Genomic DNA, 22,083 nt, shown 5'->3' on the forward strand with positions numbered 1-22,083 from the left:
TTCTGGAGCCTGTGCCCGTTTACTGCCCTATTCATGCCAAAATCCTTGTTGGTCAAGACAAATGACAAGTGGGTCATATGTACCATACCACCCTCTGTGGGTTTCAAGTGTAACATTTGATGACCGAAGCTAGTTAACCCCTGCACAACTACAGCTTCTTATTCAAAATGACAAAATATAGTGCCTGTGCCCGCTTTACTGCCCTTTTCATGCCCAAATCCTTATTGTGCCAGGAAAATAATAATTGTAGACTGTGTAAGGGACATTGGCCCTCATTCAGAGCCGTACGCTCTGAGCAGAGCGCACGCTCTGAATGAGGGCCGCCCTCCATATAAACGGAGCGTCCTCCAGGACGCTCGTATAGCTGTGGGTCACCACCCACAGCCTATACGAGCGTGCAGTTTGATGGCCGCGATGGTCGTGACCATCGAAACTGCGAGCCGGAGCCTGCGGTTGAGGTTTTCAACCGCAAGCTCCGGAGTGATTTTGGCTCTATCAGAGCCAAAATCACTCCCACTGACATCACTAGTGATGTCAGTGGGCCGGCTTCTGACGGGAGACGTTCCCATGGGAACGCCCCCGTCAGGGAGGCATGCCCCCGGCACGCCCACCAAAGGGGGCGTGCTCTCAATCAACATCGACAGCACGCCCCCTTTGATCAGACACAACGAGCGAAGGACTTTCCTTCGCTCGTCGCGTCTGGCGCATGTGCACGACGGAGCTCCCTCCGTCATGCGCATGCTCAGTGCAGAACATCGACCCACTTGCGAGCGGACAGCCGCTTGCGAGTGGGTCTGAATCAGGCCCATAATTCTTTGTTTACATAGTGTTAGTTTAGTGATATAACTTTATTTAAATATTTTAATGTAACATTTTCTGAATAAGAAGCTGGAAAATGAATAAGAAGTGAATAAGAAATGAATAAGAAGCGAATAAGAAATGAATAAGAAGCTGGCCGAATAAGAAGCCAACTTCAGCCTCGTTGAAAGTGCAGCATTTCCAAACAACACTTCTCTCCACATTACACATTGGTGAGACTGAGCTCCCCCCTGTACAGCGGACTGAGCGGAGGAGCTGTAATATGTTTGTATTGCTGCCCTCTTCTGGCTGCTGCCGGTATCGTGTGATCGTTGACTTCTGTAGCTGGACATGGCTTCTTCTCCCTGATTGGCCGTCAGTCAGGTGGCGGCGGACGCGGAAGTGCAGCAGCAGTGAGATGTCAGCTGGCGGCGCACACTCACCTGCCTGGGCTCCCTCACTGTGTTTGCGCAGCTGACACTCCCTGCTGGGCTGGCTTAGTGGCTATGTGGTCCGTCTGATTCGCCGGAGTGGTGGCTAGGTGCTCCGTCTAATTCCACGGGTGGTTACGTGCACCGTGTGATTTTTTCGGCGTGGTGGCTATGAGATCCGTCTCTTACCCTGCGTGAGCAGTTGACAGCTCGGTCTCCGTTATTCCCAGTGACGACGGCTGGTGCTGCACCGACATCTGTATTGACAGAGCGCCTGCATCCAGGTGAGCGCTGCACATACATCATTACACAGCTTTCCTGCAGGACAGGCAGGAATGCAGAAGTGGGCAACGTGGTTTGCAACTCTTGTGGAACTACAAGTTGCAGCATGCCTACCCTGCAACATGACCCGCCCCGTCAGGTATAAAATGTTCTGCTCCTGGACTTCCCATCTCATTTATGATTTCCATCACCAGAAAGGTGTTTCACCACAAGTGACTGCAACCATAACTTAAGAAGGGAGTACAGGAGCAAAGCATTTTCTACATAATGGAACTGGTCATTTTGGGTTTGAGCATGCAGCAGGAATTAGTAGTTCTACAACAACTGAAGTTGCCCTCCTCCAGTTTCTGTGCATTACCTACAGCCATAACACTACTGCATCTGTATTGCCTACAGCCAGAATCCCACTGCTCGTGCATTACCTGCACTCATAGTCCCCACTGCCTGTACTTTACTTGCAGCCACTGCCTGTGCATTAGCTGCAGCCACAAACCCCCAGTGCCTGTGCAATAGCTGCAGCCACAAACCCCCAGTGCCTGTGCAATAGCTGCAGCCACAAACCCCCACTGCCTGTGCATTAGCTGCAGCCACAAACCCCCACTGCCTGTGCATTAGCTGCAGCCACAAACCCCCACTGCCTGTGCATTAGCTGCAGCCACAAACCCCCACTGCCTGTGCTTTAGCTGCAGCCACAAACCCCCACTGCCTGTGCATTAGCTGCAGCCACAAACCCCCACTGCCTGTGCATTAGCTGCAGCCACAAACCCCCACTGCCTGTGCATTAGCTGCAGCCACAAACCCCCACTGCCTGTGCATTAGCTGCAGCCACAAACCCCCACTGCCTGTGCATTAGCTGCAGCCACAAACCCCCACTGCCTGTGCATTAGCTGCAGCCATAACCCCCCACTGCCTGGGCATTAGCTGCAGCCATAACCCCCCACTGCCTGGGCATTAGCTGCAGCCATAACCCCCCACTGCCTGGGCATTAGCTGCAGCCATAACCCCCCACTGCCTGGGCATTAGCTGCAGCCATAACCCCCCACTGCCTGGGCATTAGCTGCAGCCATAACCCCCCACTGCATGGGCATTAGCTGCAGCCATAACCCCCCACTGCATGGGCATTAGCTGCAGCCATAACCCCCCACTGCATGGGCATTAGCTGCAGCCATAACCCCCCACTGCATGGGCATTAGCTGCAGCCATAACCCCCCACTGCATGGGCATTAGCTGCAGCCATAACCCCCCACTGCATGGGCATTAGCTGCAGCCATAAACCACCACTGCATGGGCATTAGCTGGAGCCATAAACCACCACTGCATGGGCATAAGCTGCAGACATAAACCCGTTGCTTGGGTATTACACAAGCAAACACAAACCCAATGACTGTGAATTACCTACCACCATACACCCACTGTCTATTACCTACCACCATAAACCCACTGTCTATTACCTACCACCATACACCCACTGTCTATTACCTACCACCATACACCCACTGTCTGTTACCTACCACCATACACCCACTGTCTGTTACCTGCCACCATACACCCACTGTCTGTTACCTGCCACCATACACCCACTGTCTATTACCTGCCACCATACACCCACTGTCTATTACCTGCCACCATACACCCACTGTCTATTACCTGCCACCATAAACTCACTGTCTATTACCTACCACCATAAACCCACTGTCTGTGCATTACGTGCAAACACAAACCCCTTTTATCTGACATGATTGTGTGACCCTATTTCTGCAACATACAGTAAATTCATAATATAGTATGCATAATTTATTAAGGTATATATGTTACAACATTTTATATGATGCACAAATGTGATTTTTTTTTCTGTGCTATAATAATAATAATAATAATAATAATAATAATTCTGGCTATGGCTTGATGTGTGCATGTCTATATAATTCCTCAGTGTAGCAATGCACGGTTGTAAAGTCTATAGTTTATTTTATTTACGGAACAACGTCCTGTACATAGTCTTTTCAGTATAAGTAAATAAGCAATTCTTACCATACTCTAATTTCTCTACAGTATATCTATATATTTGGACAGTTGCCTATGTAGCATTTTTAATGCATGGCCTAAATATAGGTTTAACCGTGTTCTTTACAAGGGGAATTCCTTGGGGTAAGTGTTTTATAAATAACTTGTTGAAGCCTCTTTTGTTTTTTAAATAGTGTAACCGGCTGTAAATGCTGCGTTTTACAGAGCTTTTGTTCACCATCATGATTGAGGGGCTGCAAACGTTGCTTTATTTTCTTTACGCTCACACCATATAAAATACAAATTGCAACAACAGACAGGTTATGAATTATTAATTCACTATTTGACCATCATCTTTTTATTGCACTAATCCCTCACTCCTCCACCTGCAAGTGACAACTTAAAACTCACTAAAGTCAGCAATGACCTCCTTGCTGTCAAATCCAAGCGCCACTACTCTCTGCTAATTCTCCTTGTCATTCATTCTCTTCTCTTGACACTGTGGACCTCCATCTCCTCCTGCAAATCCTTTATTCCCTTAGTCTGCATAATACTGCTCTCTCCTGGCTGTCCTCCTACCTATCTGACCGTTCTTTGTCTACTCTCATGATTTTACTTCTCCCCCACTTTCCCTACCAGTACGTGTACCCCGAGGTTCTGTTCTTGGACCTACTTCTACTCTACCTTTATGTCTCCTCTTATTTGGCCTCCCTGTCTCCCACCTCGTACCCCTCCAATCTGTCCTCAGTGCTGCTGCCCAGCTCATCTTCCTCTCCAAATGAACTGCCCTAACCTCTCTATAAGCAGCCCTACATTGGCTTTCCTTCCCCTTCAGAACCCAATTCAAACTTGTAACACAAAGCCTTCACCAAATTCACTCTTATTTACATCTCTGACCTTATCTCTCTTCACACTCCCGCCTCCAAGATTTGCCCATGCTGCTCCCTTCCACTGGAACACTCTCCCTCTCCCTATCAGAATCTCCACCTCTCTACAAAACATCAAACGGTCTCTCAAAACCCACTTCTTTATCAAGTCTTTCAACTTTCATCCTAACCCAATGCTCCATGCTACTCGTGCGCTCTCTCCCCTGTGTCACCCCTGTTTGTCTGCCACTCCCCTTGAGATTGTAAGCTCTCATGAGCAGGGCCCTCTTCCCTCATGTGCTTTTCCTTCTCTCACTATATTATCATCTCCCTCCCACTGCCTACAACAGCACCAAACCTTTTTGTTCTGCCACCCTGGTGCTTATATGGTTTTTATGACTTCTGATGCAGAAAAGTTTAGAAACCTTGGCCATGTCCTGCAATATTTTGTACTGTAGGGTACACACCTAGCCCACCAACTGTCCTGCTGACCAAATGCTGGATACACACTTACCAACTGACCGCTCAATATATCTGGCCAGACAATACAGCTGGTCGGGCATTTAAAGGTGCCTAGACACTTGGCGATGTGCTCACGATCCGACATCGTGTACGATTTCCCTTGAACTCTCCCCGGCAGCTCCCCGGCAGTCCTGCACATGATTTGGTGTAAAAAGTGTCCAATGTGACAAACGCTCTATCATGCATCCTTAACTTTTCTAGTGCATCGTGTCCCAGATTGGCAAGGTTTTTTCCTCGCTAAACCTCACCCCCAATTGAATATGCCCCAATATATCTGTGAATGACGTTAAGATATATTGTGTGTAAACATGAGCGGATGCACTGAATGATGTATCATTCAGTGTGTACCCAGCGTAAGTCACTACTTTCATGTTTTGTTCCTAGTATTTTTGTAGGGCACTGCGGACCTCACCTGGCACCATACGAAGGATAATTATTGCAAATGACCAATCACAAATGGAAAATCAATTTACATGACATAATTAAGAGTGGATACATTTATATTGTTACAGTATATAAAAATGCATCTGTACTGTATGATTCCTGGTAACACAGGCCAGATGAAAGATATTTTGGCATTGAGTCAGTGTGGCAGACTCAGCTGTACAGTTTATGGTTCCTGTGTTCACACTGACTGATAAGATAAGTGTGTGTTATGTCACAGCAATTCTGCCTTATATTTCCTGAACAGTTCTCTAGCGTTCCATTGGTTGCTGTAAGTGTGCTACAAAGAGATTACAAGCAAGACTGTCAACAGTGTGACACTAACCTAATTATGCTACTAAGGGCAATGCTGAGATCCATTCCTGCTGAACAGATTTATGAAGTTTTTATTTTATTTTATATAACTTGAAAAACCTACAACCTGGTAGAATCCACAAAAACAAAAGCTTCCCAAATCATATGGCAAAATATATAAAATAACAAACATGGCATTGTTAGGAGTCTGAATTGAATAACTCAACAAAATAATGTGTAAATTTACTTTTTAATGTATAAGTGTTTGTATTATGTTTATGCCCATATGTATATATCAAATTTGCTATCCACAATACATACTTAGGGGGAAATGTATTAATCGGTGGGTTTAAAATCCTGGTCAGAGTGCGTCAATTTTCTGGCTGTTTAACATCCTGCTAATTTACTAAATTGAATCCCACTACAAATCTCACTTTAGACCAAAAATACAATCCTACCATCTCCGTTACAAGTATATAAAGCACTAGCTTTACTAAGCGGTGGGTGCTTCAAAAATACCCAAAAAATTACTCGCCTCTCAGAGGCATATTTGTGTAGAGCCACTTGGATATTTAGGAACCCATGCAGCCTTGTGTATAAATTATTATTATTTTTTAAATAGAAACATTTGGAAACTGGGGGCCTCCTGCAAAATTATAGCTAGGCCTTTAAGCCTAGGCTGGCAGTGGAAAAATTAGCGGACAAAGAGTGTGAAGTCTGCCCAAATTGTCCATTATCCAACATATTAGGCTTTATCAACCAGGAAAAAACAGCTACATGTCCTTCCGATAGGGGATGCAGTTTATAGACCAGCGGACTAAATGCCACCAGTCTATATCCCGACATGAGAAGCCCAACAGGGGACTTCTGATAGGCGTCAAAATACCGACGCCTATCTGAATCTCGACGCCAGAATGCAGAAGGATGACAGCCGAACGAGGTAAGTCCGGGGCGTCCTTAGCATTAGCCGTGGGGGTGAAGGTTAGGTTTAGGTGTTGGGCAATTTATTTATTTATTTTTTTGTGCTTTCTCCTGTACTGCTTAGAAGTATAATCTGCTGCAGCAACATCACAATCATTTAAATGTGGGGGAAATAAATTGTTTTGGTTAGTGGAGGGGTGTGAGGCTAGTTCTGACCCTCATGCACATGATATTCTGGTTTAAAATTAATAATAAGTTAACAAACAGCATTTATTATCAATTTTGTGCTTTGAGTTGTGTAATATAGGCTTCAAAAATAATCATGTGAGCAATAAGAACCAATGAGATGTGAGTCTTTTTTTACAATATCGAGTAGTTTACTGAAAGATAATCCCTGATTGTTATTGGTTAGACTCAATATATATGCTTTATATGAAATATTTATTAAATATACGTTAGTGTACATTAAACTACATATTCACCCTGCTTGTTTTATATTTTTAAAGCATTATACTGTATACATTTTAAGTTAGCTCCTTGTTTCCTGCCTAATGACTTTGGTGTACAAGCATCTAGAACATTATAGCTGTGTATCAACAAGGTGCCCCTGGCTCTGAGCTTTTTGGAGAGGAAACGGTAATGTAATATTCCTTTGTGTTATTTACAAAGCAGCCTCTTTAATAAAATTGGACAATAGGAACATGTGCTGTTATGAATATCAACCAATCAGATGTTAGCTTTCTTTAGACTGATGCTTATACTGCTGAAGACTGGGAGCTGACCGGTTGCTGTGCGTAACCTCTATAATGTATGAACCATGGGCATGATTCAGTGTTGTACGCTAATGCCACCGCAGCTGCAATCCTGTACACAGCTGCTGCGCAAAAATATGCAAATGTCGTAGCCGAAGCATCTTTGCAAATCCAAGTAACTGTTTACAAAGACACTGCATTGGTCGCAGTTTATTCGATATTGGTAGACCTGCGTAACTCTATGATCGAGCAGAACGGCTGCGAGAACTGAGACGCCAGAGCCATGTTTACTGCATATGGGATCGCAGACGCAGGATGTGACCTGCCTGTGGTTTTAGCAGACACTCCCCGTTACCACCCCCAAATGCTCCCTGACTGTCAATCACGCTGCAAATAAATACTTACTGCAAATGAGTACGGTAATAGACTTTGACGCATGCGCCATGCGACTCAAACGAAAACATCAGAATAGCGTGCACCTCTGCATCTGGCCCCATGTTGGTAAATAAGCTCCATACAGTATGTTGTTTTATGAGTGCATGTGAGATTTACATTAAATGTAGTTAATTATAGAACCAGGATATCCTTTGAGTTCTATATAATAAATCATGAATGACCTTTGCTTAAATGACATTACATAACATTCAGTTTAATTGTTGATATACACTACCGTTCAAAAGTTTGGGGTCACTTAGAAATTTCCTTATTTTTGAAAGAAAAGCACTGTTTTTTTTCAAAGAAGATAACATTAAATTAATCTGAAATACACTCTATACATTGTTAATGTGGTAATTGACTATACTAGATGCAAACGTCTGGTTTTTAAAGGAATATCTACATAGGTATATAGAGGCCCATTACCAGCAACCATCATTCCAGTGTTCTAATGGTACATTGTGTTTGCTAAGCGCGTTGGAAGACTAATGGATGATTTGAAAACCCTTGTTCAATTATGTTAGCACAGCTGAAAATGGGTTTGCTCGTTAGAGAAGCTATAAAACTGGCCTTCCTTTGAGCTAGTTGAGTATCTGTGTTTGTGGGTTTCACATTTGTGGGTTTGATTATACTCTCTAAATGGCCAGAAAAAGAGAACTTTCATGTGAAACTCGACAGTCTATTCTTATTTTTAGAAATTAAGGCTATTCCATTCGAGAACTTGCCAAGAAACGGAACATTTCCGACAATGGTGTGTACTACTCCCTTCAAAGAACAGCACAAACAGGCTCTAACCAGAGTAGAAAGAGAAGTGGGAGGCCACGGTGCAAGAAGACAAGGAATCAAAGGAAAAGATTAATATGGCCTAAAGAACACAGACAATGGACAGAGGAAGATTGGAAAATAGTGTTATGGACAGACGAATCGAAGTTTGAGGTGTTTGGATCACACAGAAGAACATTTGTGAGACGCAGAACAAGTGGAAAGATGTTGGAAGAGTGCCTGACGCCATCTTTCAATCATGGTGGAGGTAATGTGATGGTCTGGGGCCGCTTTGGTGCTGGTAAAGTGGGAGATTTGTACAATGTAAAAGGGATTTTGAATAAGGAAGACTATCGCTCCATTTTGCAACGCCATGCCATACCCTGTGGACAGCACTTGATTGGAGCCAATTTCCACCTCCAACAGGAAAATTACCCAAAGCGCACCTCCAAATTATGCAAGAACTATTTAGGGAAGAAGCAGGCAGCTGGTATTCTGTCTGTAATGGAGTGGCCAGCGCAGTCACCAGATCTCATCCCCATTGAGCTGTTGTGGGAGCAGCTTGACCGTATGGTATGCAAGAAGTGCCCATCAAGCCAATCCAACTTGTAGGAGGTGCTTCAGGAAGCGTGGGGTGAAATTTCTTCAGATTACCTCAACAAATTAACAGCTAGAATGCCAAAGGTCTGCAATGCTGTAATTGCTGCAAAAGGAGCATTCTTTGATGAAAGCAAAGTTTGAAGGACAAAATTATCATTTCAAATAAAAATCATTATTTCTAACCTTGCCAATATCTTGACTATATGTTCTATTCATTTTGCAACTCATTTGATGAATAAAAGTCAGTTTTCATGTAAAACACGAAATAGTCTGGGTGACCCCAAACTTTTGGACGGTAGTGTATTTTGGCATTTATGTTTTAGGAAGGCCCTCTGGCAGCACTTGGAGATTAGGCGATCTGCTTTTAGGTAATTAACTATCCTCTGCTTCGTTTTCTATAGGTGAACTGCAGAGAATGCATGTGACAGGCTTTCCAAAGCAGATAGTGGGGAAATTATATTTTTCCACCGCTTTTGGTCTTCATCCGCCTTGCTGAGATGGCCATAGACCCTGCATCAGCGTCTATTCACATAGACTGATGATTTCTATGCAGTTACTCTTCTCTCCTCCGTTCAGTAACAAACCAGAATGGGGAGAGAGAGCATCATGTTATTGAGGGCGTAAACAACTTTTGCAAGTTTTATATATAAACTTTGTGCTTGAGACTTTCTGCTTATGCTGTTTTGTCTGCATGTAATTTCTTCATTAAATTAGATTGCAGTGTGAAGGCTCATTCCAGTGATGGGGGTAACTCCATTTGACTAGAGAATTAGCATCTATCTGGCATAATGAGTAAACTTGGATATACAACTCTGTATTTCTATGACAACCCAGTTCAGTAAATCATTTTACAATATTTCATAAAGAAATTAGAGTTCCTATGTTTTATTACAAGATAAGTATAGTTCATTTAACAACAGATGAATGTAGTAGAGGTTTGGTTAGGGCAGTTGCTCTCAGTATCTGGCTTTATAGGGAAATTCTGGGTCAATATATGAAACGCGTTGTGTTAATTGTGTTTGATTTATTATTTATGATTTCATTTACTATGCAGTTGTTTTTGTTTTGTTTTTTTTGAAGACAGACTAATAACACATAATAAAATACTTATTTTAATACAAAATAAGGGGGGCTTCAGTTGTTCTCTACATGCCAGTTCTTAATGGGCGCTCAACTGAGCTATTTAATTGATGTTCTGATCGGGCACGATTACAGCGGGCCCCCATATTTCTGCTTGCACCCTCCAGAGGTGGCGAGCAGAAATGTGTGGAAAGTCGACACCAAACCACACTTTTCGCTTTGCGCCCATTAGTTTGTATGGGTTAAGCCGCTTTGCGCGGCTAAACCTGGTGCATTTTGGCGCGACTAATTAATGTCAATCAATTTAATTGCTCCGGGGGGTCCCATTAATTATCACCACCCAAAAACACAAATAAATTGCCCTCCTATGAGTCTTTCATTAATCATTTCATAGAGCGTCAGTTGCCAACTGACCCACGAGAGCCATGATGACTACTCTCAAATAGGGTGGTAGTTTCTATTACATTATAAGCAGAGTGTAATAAAATCATTTGATAATAGAATGCTGTGCAGTAGATTATGTTAATGCGGTTGGTTACTTGCGTAAGATATAACTATTCAGAGGATAACGTTTATATTTTTCCCAATAGAAGTGGAAAATATTTTTGTTTTCTTATTTGATAAAAAATTATAACAGACCTCCAAAGCATAATAATCAAAACAAAAGCGGTAATAACGGAATGTATAGTTGCACAGTCCTACCCCTTCACCTTTTCACAGATCACTATAGTTTCAAACAGGAAATAGTTCCTTTTGTGCCGCAACACAAATAATTTGAACACTGTGCACAACAGTTATTTCCTTGAATTTTGAATGCACAACTTGTAAACAATCTAGTATTCTTTTGAACTAAAATCATGTGTACAATTCGTTTACAGAGATGGTACTCCAGCATGTACACTTCTCAAAGAGTTGGAATAATAGTAAGGCACATTTTGTACTGAGCTGGGTCCTCTGTCAAACTGCAAACTACACAACATAAGTCACATATATTACCTTATTTTTCTTGAGAAAAATGCGGTTTTTGGAAGCAAAATTGTATACATCAACTGTACATAATAAAGGCATATCCGCCGCTGTAGCATATACAATATAATCAAAATTTAAATTGGAAAATAAAGTTTAGATTCTATTCCGCTTTTTTCTATATTAACATAATTATTTTTTTGTTTATTAATGAATATTACATACAAGTAAAGAGTGAACTATGGGTACAACATTTGTGCCCAATTAAGCAAATCTTTTTATGTTCATTCTACACATTTACTAATGTTGAGAATTAATTCACATATAACACACTTGAAAAGCTACTGTTGTTGGTCACAGTGTGCCATATGAAGCCTGCAACAACAACAAAATTCACTACCGATTAGGATCCTTAATATTAGAAAAGTATCCAATTGCAAAACTAGGTATGTTATTCTGTTTTAATATAATGTGGGTGTAACTTAAGATGGGTACACACCTTACAGATATATCTGCAGATATATCTGCCGTGGGTCCCGCTGGCCGGGTGGCGTGTCGCGCCCCACTCCCCGCGGCCTCTGCTGCAAGTGTACGGGTGGTCGGCTGATTGCCCGTACACACAGCACGATGGACAGATATATCTGCAGATATATTGGCCATCGGCTGCGCAGCACAGCCGACGCAATATGTCTGTGAACGACGTCATTTTACAATCATATTTTAAAGGTCTAGTCTATTTTTATTTTTAATGTCCTAGGACAGTGTTGGCTAACCTTGACACTCCAGCTGTTATGGAACTACATAACCCAGCATGCACTGCTACAGTTTTGCTATTAGGGCATGCTAAAACTGTGGCAGGGCATGCTGGGATATATAGTTCCACAACAGCTGGAGTGTCAAGGTTAGCCAACACTGTCCTAGGACATAGAAAATTGGTCCATAAGGGTGGCAATAGAGAGCTTCTAAGATAATATGTTGGATTCATCAACTTAACCCTGGCTTTAACAAATACATACAGGTTATTTTACATTGCTTTTTTTTTTTAAGACTGGAGGGGTTGTAATTATTTTCATTGTTTAGTATGGTTCAGCACAGTTGATGTCTTTAGAGAACACACAATTATGTTTTAGTCTTGCATATTAAATTGTGTGCATTTAATGTTACATTAGTTGTTCAAATATATTGTTTATGCTGCATAATGTTTACTTATTATGAATTATCATCCTTCTGTTAGGAAATATTCCTTCTATTTTTACATCAGATTATTAGTTTTTGTCTATGATGTTTCTTCATGAGGAGCAAATGTGGTTAGCATTATGATCCATTTATTCTCTGTAATGCTGATCTTATTATCTATGATTTAGATGAAAAAAAATAAAAAATTCCCTCTGTAACACTTTTGGTCCCAGCAAGTCCTGACCTTCATGCTGCGTTACAAATGCCAGTATATCCATGACTGCGATAGTATGCTGGTGCTTGAAAAAACCTCCCCCACACACTGTCTTGTAGGAGCAGCTGTATCAGTAACCCGGGGTTTAGCCGCTAATAACCAATCGGTGCGGTTTTTTCACTCTATGATCAAAGCAAATAAAAACTCTGGTTATTACTGCAAGCTAAGAGGGCTGTTATGTACAATCTGGCTCCTTTAAATTTATTTTTTTATTTTAAATTCCATTGGATTAAAATCTGCATCACTGACAATCCCCTTGTATTTTGGTGATTCGTAAATAAGCAAAAGAGGGTGTGTGGTGGACTCTGTGATATGATACCCCCCCAACTTGCTATTGTCTAGTTCTACAAGTGTTGTTTATGCTGAAAAGCACTGAGGCTCTTGCCCGCAGTACTGGGTTGTGGGTACTGGGGTAACTGGAAAAATTGAGGACACTGGAGTGGCAACTTTTCCACTCCAATGGTCCAGTAGCTTATACCATTATACAGTGCCATCTTGCTTTCCCAACTCATTATACCAGCCTGTCCCCTATACCCTTATGTTATCCTGCGTGCAACTGGCACACAGTGCCTGGAACCAAAGCAAATGTGTGTGGTCTGCTGGGAAGTAAGGTTAAACATGTAAAAAGCACCCTTAATCGTGCAGTTCAAGGACTAGCACATGTCCCCTCTGAGTCCTGTGGTCTTAGACTAAGTGGGGCCGATTTAATGCAGCGCGCTGTGAATATCCCAGGGAAGTTGGTGCCGGAGCTATTCAATTCAGTGTGCGGTTTAGTCCGACTATAACAACTTCCGTTGCAGAATGCCGGTTCTTAACCTGGGTGTTTAGTGTCGAGAACCAGCACTCTCCAACTAAAGTGTTGGCTGCAAGACTGTTAGCGCCACGCTAAGCTGGCAAACAGCCTCGCAGCTGGCACCTTAGTCAGCTTTTTCCTCACACCATCAGGAGGGTAGAAGAAGAAATCCTTTAGTTGAATAGCTCCAGCACCAACTTCCTGGGGATATTCACAGCGCGCTGAATTGAATCAGCCTCAGTGTGTGCGTCTTGAGTGCTTCAGGGTGTGTGGATTAGAATGCAACAAAATAAGCAGTGGCTTATTTTTCAAAGAATATATCCTACAGGTAAGTGGGCGGTGGTGAGGCTGCTGAAGTATCTGCCGTGGTAATCTATGCAGTGGATGGCTGAAAACAGCAGTGGGACTTGACACCGGATGGCCACATCCCAGGGTGGGAGTGGTTGTGTGGGGTATGCTGCCTGGTGGGCTTTGTATGTAAGGATAAAGTATGTTGAACACAACTAGGTTACAAGAACACTGTAGGATTGTTGATGTTCCAGTGATGCAGGAGTACAGGGCAAGGTGACAATAGTAGAATTTCTTCTAATTTCAAAAAGTGTATTTTTGTACATTTACGTTTATTTAAAATAAAGTTAATAAGAAAATAAATCATGCATGTGTTTTATAAGAGTACCATTTTCCTCCCTCTGCATTCAGATATAAATAAGTTGTCAATCGAATTAATATATTAATTGACTAACTGAAGTACCCGGCATTGCCTGGGTTTAAATCTTCACGTTTTTCAGTTTTATTATGTGGTGTGGTCTGATTCCATCCAGTGAAAAGCCCAGATCAGGCTCCCTGGGTCAAAGTTCTGCCCGCTGCACTCCGCTGTGAGGCCCGACCGGGACACCACACCAATTGAAACCCCTCTGAAGTTTTCATCCAAATCCATTCAGTGAAAGGCCCAGAACAGGCTCCCCAGGTCAAAGTTATGCCCAGCGTCCCCGGATCAAAGTTTTGCCCAGCGTACACCAACGGGTGATCCGATCGGGTAGACAAACAAAAATTCTGGAAAAAAAATTACATATGTACAGACACAACAATTAAAACTTTATTATAAGTATAGATATATACATATGCTTTGCAAGTTTGAATATGAAAGTGGTTTTTGTTGTGTTTAGAGGGAAGTGACTCAAACTCAGATTTTGGCATTTCAGTATCTGGATTTCCCCTCCTGCTGTTGCCAGAATATGTCTGACTGTACTGACGCCCTTTACGGGTAGGATCGGCTCAATTTTTTTATGAAAAAAGGACATGCATGAAATGGCTGTTTCTTTCTTCTGGAATATTATCACAATATAGCTTCAGTTAACAGCAGTCACTGTTGTGACAGATTCCTTCTATGTACAGCACAATACTCTACATGAAAACTAAAGGCTAAAGCAGTGGTTCCTAAACTGGGTGCCTCGGGCACTTGCGGAGGTGGCACGGGTTGGTTGTTAAGGACCAAATCAAAAAAACAGTGCTCGTGGCTGCCAATTATAAATTATATGCACAAGGTATTTTTGCAGTGTGTTATACTCTCTCTCTTTCTCTCTCCCCCCTCTTCCTTTGTTCCCTTCTACTCTTCATCTCACTTGCTGAAAACTTTTCTATAAACAATAAAAAAAAAAAAAAGTGCACAAACAGAATCGCAACTGTTCCACCACCAAATAAATGAACCTAAGGATGACATATAAGCACAATTTACTTACTTTAATAATACTTTAATAATTTTTGCAGAACTTCTCATTAAGACACTTTTGGCCTAGGGGTACCATTAAAAAAAAAAGCTGACACTCTAGGGTGGCGTGATTCAAGAAAGTATGGGAACCACTGGGCTAAAGTATTCCTGTTAATCTGGTCTTCTAGTCAGGCTTCAGAAGATATCGTGGGTGAAGTGTCACCCTCATCTGGCTTGCCTACAAACACTAAACAGTGTTCACTTTCTAATAAATAGTCGTTTAGCATTATCAGCCCACACAAACAAACTGTAATACCATTTTCAGACAGAATCCCCGGCTTTAACCCGACTCTGACCCGGGACACTGAACTTGGGTTGAAGCCGGGGTTTCAATACTTAAATGGACCCGGGCTATTCCCGGGTCGTTGCCATTCATACCAGACCTGGGTCTACCAGTACCTGGGTATTCCATCTCTCAGTGGGAGCTTGGAGATTATGTAATTTCCAAGTGCCCTATGTGCCCTCCAATCACCTCCTTTTAGGCATAACCTGGGTCATCGTGACCTGGGTCATGCCTTTCACACAGGAGACTATCCTGGTTAGACCCGGGAATAACCCTGGTAGTGACCAGGGTCGAAGTCCCATGAATTATGACCTGGCAAATTACCGGGTCCTTTTCTCTGTCTGAAAGAGGTATTAGCTAGAATGTGGTACCTGCCCTGGTATTGGTATTTTTGGACAGTGTTTAGTTGTTTGTCTTGGCCTTATCTGGTGACTGACTCCTTGTTATTCATCTCCTACGATGTCATTCACTTGATATAATTTTCGGGAGTTGAACTTTATATTATGTTGGGATTACTGGGTGTTAGGAGAAAGTGTGAAACAGAGGTAAATTTGTCATATACTGAGACAGCCAACTAAAGACATTTTAGCTGAAGAGGTGGCTAGACAGTGAGCATATATTTGTACAGAAGCCACACAGCTAACCAGTCCTACTTGAAAATTTGTTTGTCGGCGGCTCAGGGTTTAATTGTTTCCTATTTATTTGAAAGTGATGTCCTGTTAAGAGACCTTTAAACCAAAAAAGTTAAATGTTCACATATGAAGTCAATTGCAGTTGAGAAACCCATATATAAGGCGTTGCTGATTTGGCAACGCCTGATATATGGCCAAACAGCCCATGCTCTTGAGAGTGGCCTGGCCTGTCCTCCTAAACTTTTATCAAAATTGACTGCATGGCCTAAATAAGTAATGAGAGCAGTAACCAGGCAATCTACTCTTGGCTCTACCGTGGCACAGGCCCGGCAGAAGTGCTAGTAGGTAATCAATATTAATGTAGAATTGTGTTCTTTGCATGGTATACAAAGGATGGAAAAAAGGAAGTTTAACAATATAAAGTGGGGAAAAAAAATGATCATCGCTGGCCACACTGAGTATTTATCAATTCATTACAATTACAGAATGGCTGAAATTAGGATGTGTTATGGTTTGCCAAATACTCCACTTTTTGTGTGTGGGTGTTTTAGTGTGTGGGCTTTTATTGTGGTTATATAAACTGTTGTATTCCCCTTTTTCATACAGTTGGATTATTTAGCTACCCCTGTAATGACATAAAGCGATAGGATGGGTTGCTCAGCAGTGATATTTCTGGCATGTTCTTATACATAGCTCATGCTTTGTATTCCATAGAGTTGGACTTTAATTGTACTTCAGCCTTCCCGCTCTGTGATACTGATAGCAGTTAGTTATAAAACAACGTGATTTACCTGATTTGTTCTAATGTTGTAAGCTCCACTGCGGCAGGGACTGAAGTGAATGAATGAAAATATTCTCTGTAAAGTGCTGCATTATGTATGTGCCCTATATAAATAACAGCTGATAAATAATCATATATTGCTCCTCTACTTCCTTTACTAGTCTTTCCATGTAGGCAATCCCCCTATTCTTACCTCCTTACTAATGAAGGACACAGGGGCGTTTCAAGAGAGGAAGGGGCCCGTGTGCAGTCTCTGCCTAGGGGCCCCCTCCTTTCTCTCCAGCGGCCGGCTCCGCACTGAACGCAGCGCTGCACCGGCAAACTCTAGGCACTAGAGTGTGCATGCACAGAGTCTACAGCACATGTGTAGGTCACCGGGAATATGGCGACGCGGCCATTTTCCTGGTGTTTTCTCAACTGCACATGCGCAAAACGCAGAGAAAATGGCCTGCGTCTGCCATTTTCCAGGCGATTTGACAGCGCTGATACCAGTATTAAAATATGGGTGCAGGGTGTACGGTGTGGGCCCCCCTGGATCCGGGGACACATGTGCACCCATTATAGAAATGCCCCTGGAAGTACTAAGCATGCATGTATTGGAAATGAGTAGTTTAATTGTATATCTCTATCTCTCTTATTTCAGTCACAGTTTTTTACTCTTCTATGTAATTTACCAATTTTTTACCCTATGTTTTTGTATTCACTTTGCATTGTTTAATAGAACTTGCTAATCAGAGAATACTTATCAGACAAGACAAAAGAGGATCATCACACATTATGGCTATAAGGGGTACACATTTTGGGGGGAGCAGAGACTTCTCCGAAATGTTACTAGGAAATCCATGATGACATAGGCACCATTTGAAATATACATGTAGCCCATAATATATCTTACAAAAGAGAAGGAAAGCAGAACAACATTTAAAATGTATACAATATTTACATATTAAAAATAAACTTACAGGAAACCTGTTTTGTACATCTGCTCTTGCCTTGGTTAATATTTTGTAAGTTATGTCTTTTGTATTTTTTGTAGAAGAAAAGATCTCTTATAACCTACAAGTGTTCATGATTAATGCATTTGGGAACTATACATACAGTAATTTGATCACTAGAGCGTTTATTCAGAGACATGAATGCATAACCGTTATTATTATTATTTTATTTGTTATGCCCCACATGGTGTACACATTGTAGTAAAGCCACAGACAGGGAGTGACATGTGGGGGAAAAGGGTAGGGGAAGATATTTTATACTAGGGCTATAAAAAAACAAACAGTAAAAGAAAAAAACTACATTTTAATTTCATTGCATCAAGCTCGAGACCATTGTGTGTGTGACACTATCCATTATTAATTAATATATTAGGGTGTAAATATTATCCCCATGCAGACGCAAGCCATTAATTCCCACGTCTCCACCAAATGTCCAAATTCTGCCTAGTATAGTCACATCCCTTTAACAAACCCAGAACATTTTGTAGTCCAAACAAGAGACTGACCTCTCCACAACTCATCTACACATAAAAGGATGTTATTGCCTATTTCAATATCATTTCCCGATCCCGACTGTTGCAGGAGTGTTAAAAGCCGTTTATTGGCTAATGCTCCTGCATCGGGACAGCGTACACACCTATACAATCCAACGGCTGTTCTCTCGATATTGGATGAACGGCCTGATGATCGTATAGGTGTGTACCCAGCTTAAAGCTGTTGGCGCTGGGATCATCTGCAACATCGCTGGGTACTCACATCGTTTAGTGTGTACCTAGCTTAAGACTAGCAAAAGGACCTAGTAAACAGAAAAACACTTGATTTGAAAAAAATTTAGTTTGTGTGACCGCAAACTACTGGTGTGTGCAGAGGAAACAAATGAATAGGTGCAGTGACATCTCTATAATGGGTGCAGGGTGTGCGGTGCACACGGGCCCCTAAGTCTAGAGGAGACCACACTTTACACCCTGCACCTATGTTTAATACTCACCTTTCTGGAGTCCTGTGGTGTCGGCGCTGAACAAATCAGAGTGATAATGGCGCGGAAGCCGTCTACCCAGTGATATGCGCATGCACAGTTGAAAAATCATGATGTGGGCGCAATATTCCTGGAAACCTGCGCATGGTACAGTGTCAGAGTCTACTCTTGCCTGCACCACTGGCTAGAGAGGAGAGGGCTCCATGAAGGCTGCACACGGGCCCCCTCCTCTCTTTATACACCCCTAAATATGTGATGTTAAAATTGGGCCATATACCTGAAACATAAAATGGGAAATATGTTCAGTGCAGAATCTTCTGTGACATCACATGCCTCAATTTGTGCTGATGTCTATAATGAGTCTTAAAGTAGTGGGTGTGTAAACTACCTTTGTGTAGATCGGCCTAATTTGAAGTAGATATTAGTTTTAGAAACATGCACAAGAGAATCACATTCCTAGAAAAATTGTTTTGTTAGGTTTGTAAGATGTGTAATGGTTTTTGTAATTAAGGCCTAGTGTAGTTTTTCCAAACCTAGGGCCTGATTCAGACCCGCTCGCGAGCGCATAGCGCAATGCGCGTGCACGAGCCCCGGAGCGAGTGAGAACCACTCGCTCCGGGGCTTGCTACAAAACGGGGCGACTGTCGATGTTGATCGACAGCTCGCCCGTTTTGTAGGTGGAGAGGGGGGTGTGGCTGGATAAACTGAGGCATTCCCGAAGGAACGCCTGCCGTTTGTGGGCGGCCCTACTGACATCATTCGTGATGTCAGTAGTGAACTTCCTGCTCTATTAGAGCAGGAAGTTCATTCGGGCTTGCGGGAACCTGGGACCCTACCACAAGGGTCTCGTCGCAAGCCCGATGGTTGCGATAATCGCGACCATCGCCAGGCCGCTCACATAAGCTGTGGGTGGTCACCCAAAGCTATGCGAGCGCCTCTGAATCAGGCTCCTAGTCCTCGTGGCTCACTCACAGTGCAGGTACTGAGGACATCTATGCATGTGCACAAGTCAGTTTGAGCTATCCACCTGTGCTGAAGCAGGGATATCCCTAATGTCTGAACTGTGGGAGGGGGGGGACTGAGTTTGGGAAACCCTGGGCTAGTGTGCTAAATTGTTGAATGTGAAAAGCTTAGAGACATTTATACCTATCTCAGGACCTGTCCTTCATTCTGTGTCCGATGAATGAACCTATTGGATAGAGCTCCATACCTGTCATCACTGACTGACTGAGTTCAGTGTAAGACAGGGATATGATGACGGGAGCATTACTGTATCACTTGCCCTTAAGCTGGGCACACACCTATACAATCATATGTCAGATGCGATGGTACTAACTATTCCACTTGCGTTTGAAAGTCGCGATGAGCATATTATGAGCAGATTGATGCGTACACACCTTTACAATATACCTTGTGATCCGCAATCCTGATCTCACAAAACCATCTGCTGGAAAGGTTCACACTCTACAGATATCTGGCTACACTGCTGCCAAAGCACCGGACATAATAGTTGCTGATTTCTGATTTATCCGACATAGGACCATTGTGTCTGAATTATAGGGCGAAAATTAGATCAGATCTTCAGACGCGACCGGTTTCCTTGCGATAGAACATGATTGTATGAGCGTACACACAATTACAATATCTGAAGAACAGGTTGGGAATTGCAAGATGTCCCTGATTGTATAAGTTAGTACACAACTTTAGAGACCTGGATATCGGGAGCAGGATATGAGCTGCAAGGATACCCGCAACTTCCACGCCCTTGTCCTCTAGTATTGGCACTAAGTAACATTGCAATGATTAAAGCTACTGGACACCTCCATTCATAACCTCATTAAAGAAGGCTTATTAATTGAATGTGTAATTATTGGGCTACGGTACTATTGGGTCAGCAGTGAGGGAAAAAGGCTAAGGTGTTAAAGAGCTGGACAATATGAGGAGAGGGGATATCAGAAACTCTAAAGCTATCAAGCTCAGGGTGTTATTTGAAATAACTGTACAATCTGTGTATAGCTTTGACAATAATGTTTCAATACAATGTCCCGTTGAATGTGCGCTGTGTATTTTTGTAACTTGTTTTTAACAGTGCTCAGTTTGCTTAGGCAGAGCAATGTAACCTAAAGTACTGGATTATGGTTTCCTTCCATAAAATTGACACAACTCACAAAACCATATGATAACTAATGAAAAAGCCGTATCCATCACTACTAGCTGCTGTGCTTGTACCACCTCTCTCATGACAACCATTCTTTACTGGAGAGGTATCGCCACATCACCAACAAAGCTGCTATTTATCAATTAGTCATTCAACAAAGCTTTTCATGCTTAGATAATATCATCATTTATCCTACATCGCAGGCGTGGCGTGCCTTGTGTGCTCAGTTGTGCAGGTTAAAACCATTGAATCCTGTATACCTGTGTACTGTACCTTTACTGGCAAATTTAAAAGTGAATTAGTGTGTGGTATATAAAAATATGAGCGCTTTCTAAATCAATGTCTTATGTTGTTTAAATCATCGTTTAGCTTTTTATATCCCCTTTACCCAGAGGCGTCTTAAGAGAGGAGGGGGTTCGTGCACAGTCTCTCTCCGGTGGCCGGCAACGTACTGAGCCCAGCACCGCATCAGTAGACTCTGGGCACTAGTCTGTGTCCAGAGTCTACTGCGCATGTGCAAGTCACTGGGAAAACAGCATGGCAGCCTCGCAGCGATTTCCCTACTTGCAGCCGATGTGGGACTCTGGAGAGGTAAGTAATAAAAATATGGGTGCAGGGTGTGTGGTGTTGGCCCCTCTGGACCCAGGGGCTTGTGTACCCTTCACACCCTGCAGCACTCTGAGTGTGCCCAGAGTCTATAGCGCATGCACAGGTCACTGGAAAAATTGGCGCGGTGGCCATTTTCCAGACGTTTTTACAGCGCGGGTCCCCCGTGCCGACGTGGGGCTCCAGAGAGGTGAGTTTATTATGGACCCAGGGACCCATGTGCCCCGCACACCCTGCACCCCTTATAAGTATACGCCCCTGTCTTTATCCCTGTTCATGCAGACTTGCCTTAACTTCTTTTTGGCCTAATTTTAATTTCCTAAATGTCACAATAATGCAGCTATTGCTTCTATTATAGTGACCACTTTGTCTGGCAGACTTCACTGTAACACTACTTCACTGTAAGAGAAGCAACAATAACATTGTCTTCCATTAATGAACCTATTATTATTATGACTGCACCCAGTGTCATTTATTTAGTACA

The 22,083-nt window shown here is 42.7% G+C and overlaps 1 protein-coding gene across 5 annotated transcripts in view; it reads left to right on the plus strand.

The window, feature by feature from the left end:
• Window positions 1-1,186: 1,186 nt before the first annotated feature.
• The window catches only part of MARCHF8 (membrane associated ring-CH-type finger 8), a 280,401-nt gene continuing 259,504 nt past the window's right edge, over window positions 1,187-22,083 (plus strand). For all 5 annotated transcript variants that reach the window (XM_088475766.1, XM_088475789.1, XM_088475757.1 and 2 more), the window contains exon 1: window positions 1,187-1,513. The gene's annotated coding sequence lies outside the window, so the exon portion shown is untranslated. The remainder of the gene's footprint in view (window positions 1,514-22,083) is intronic.

This window comes from Taudactylus pleione, unplaced genomic scaffold (genome assembly GCF_031769625.1).
Source record: "Taudactylus pleione unplaced genomic scaffold, aTauple2 ptg000016l, whole genome shotgun sequence".
NCBI lineage: Eukaryota > Metazoa > Chordata > Amphibia > Anura > Myobatrachidae > Taudactylus > Taudactylus pleione.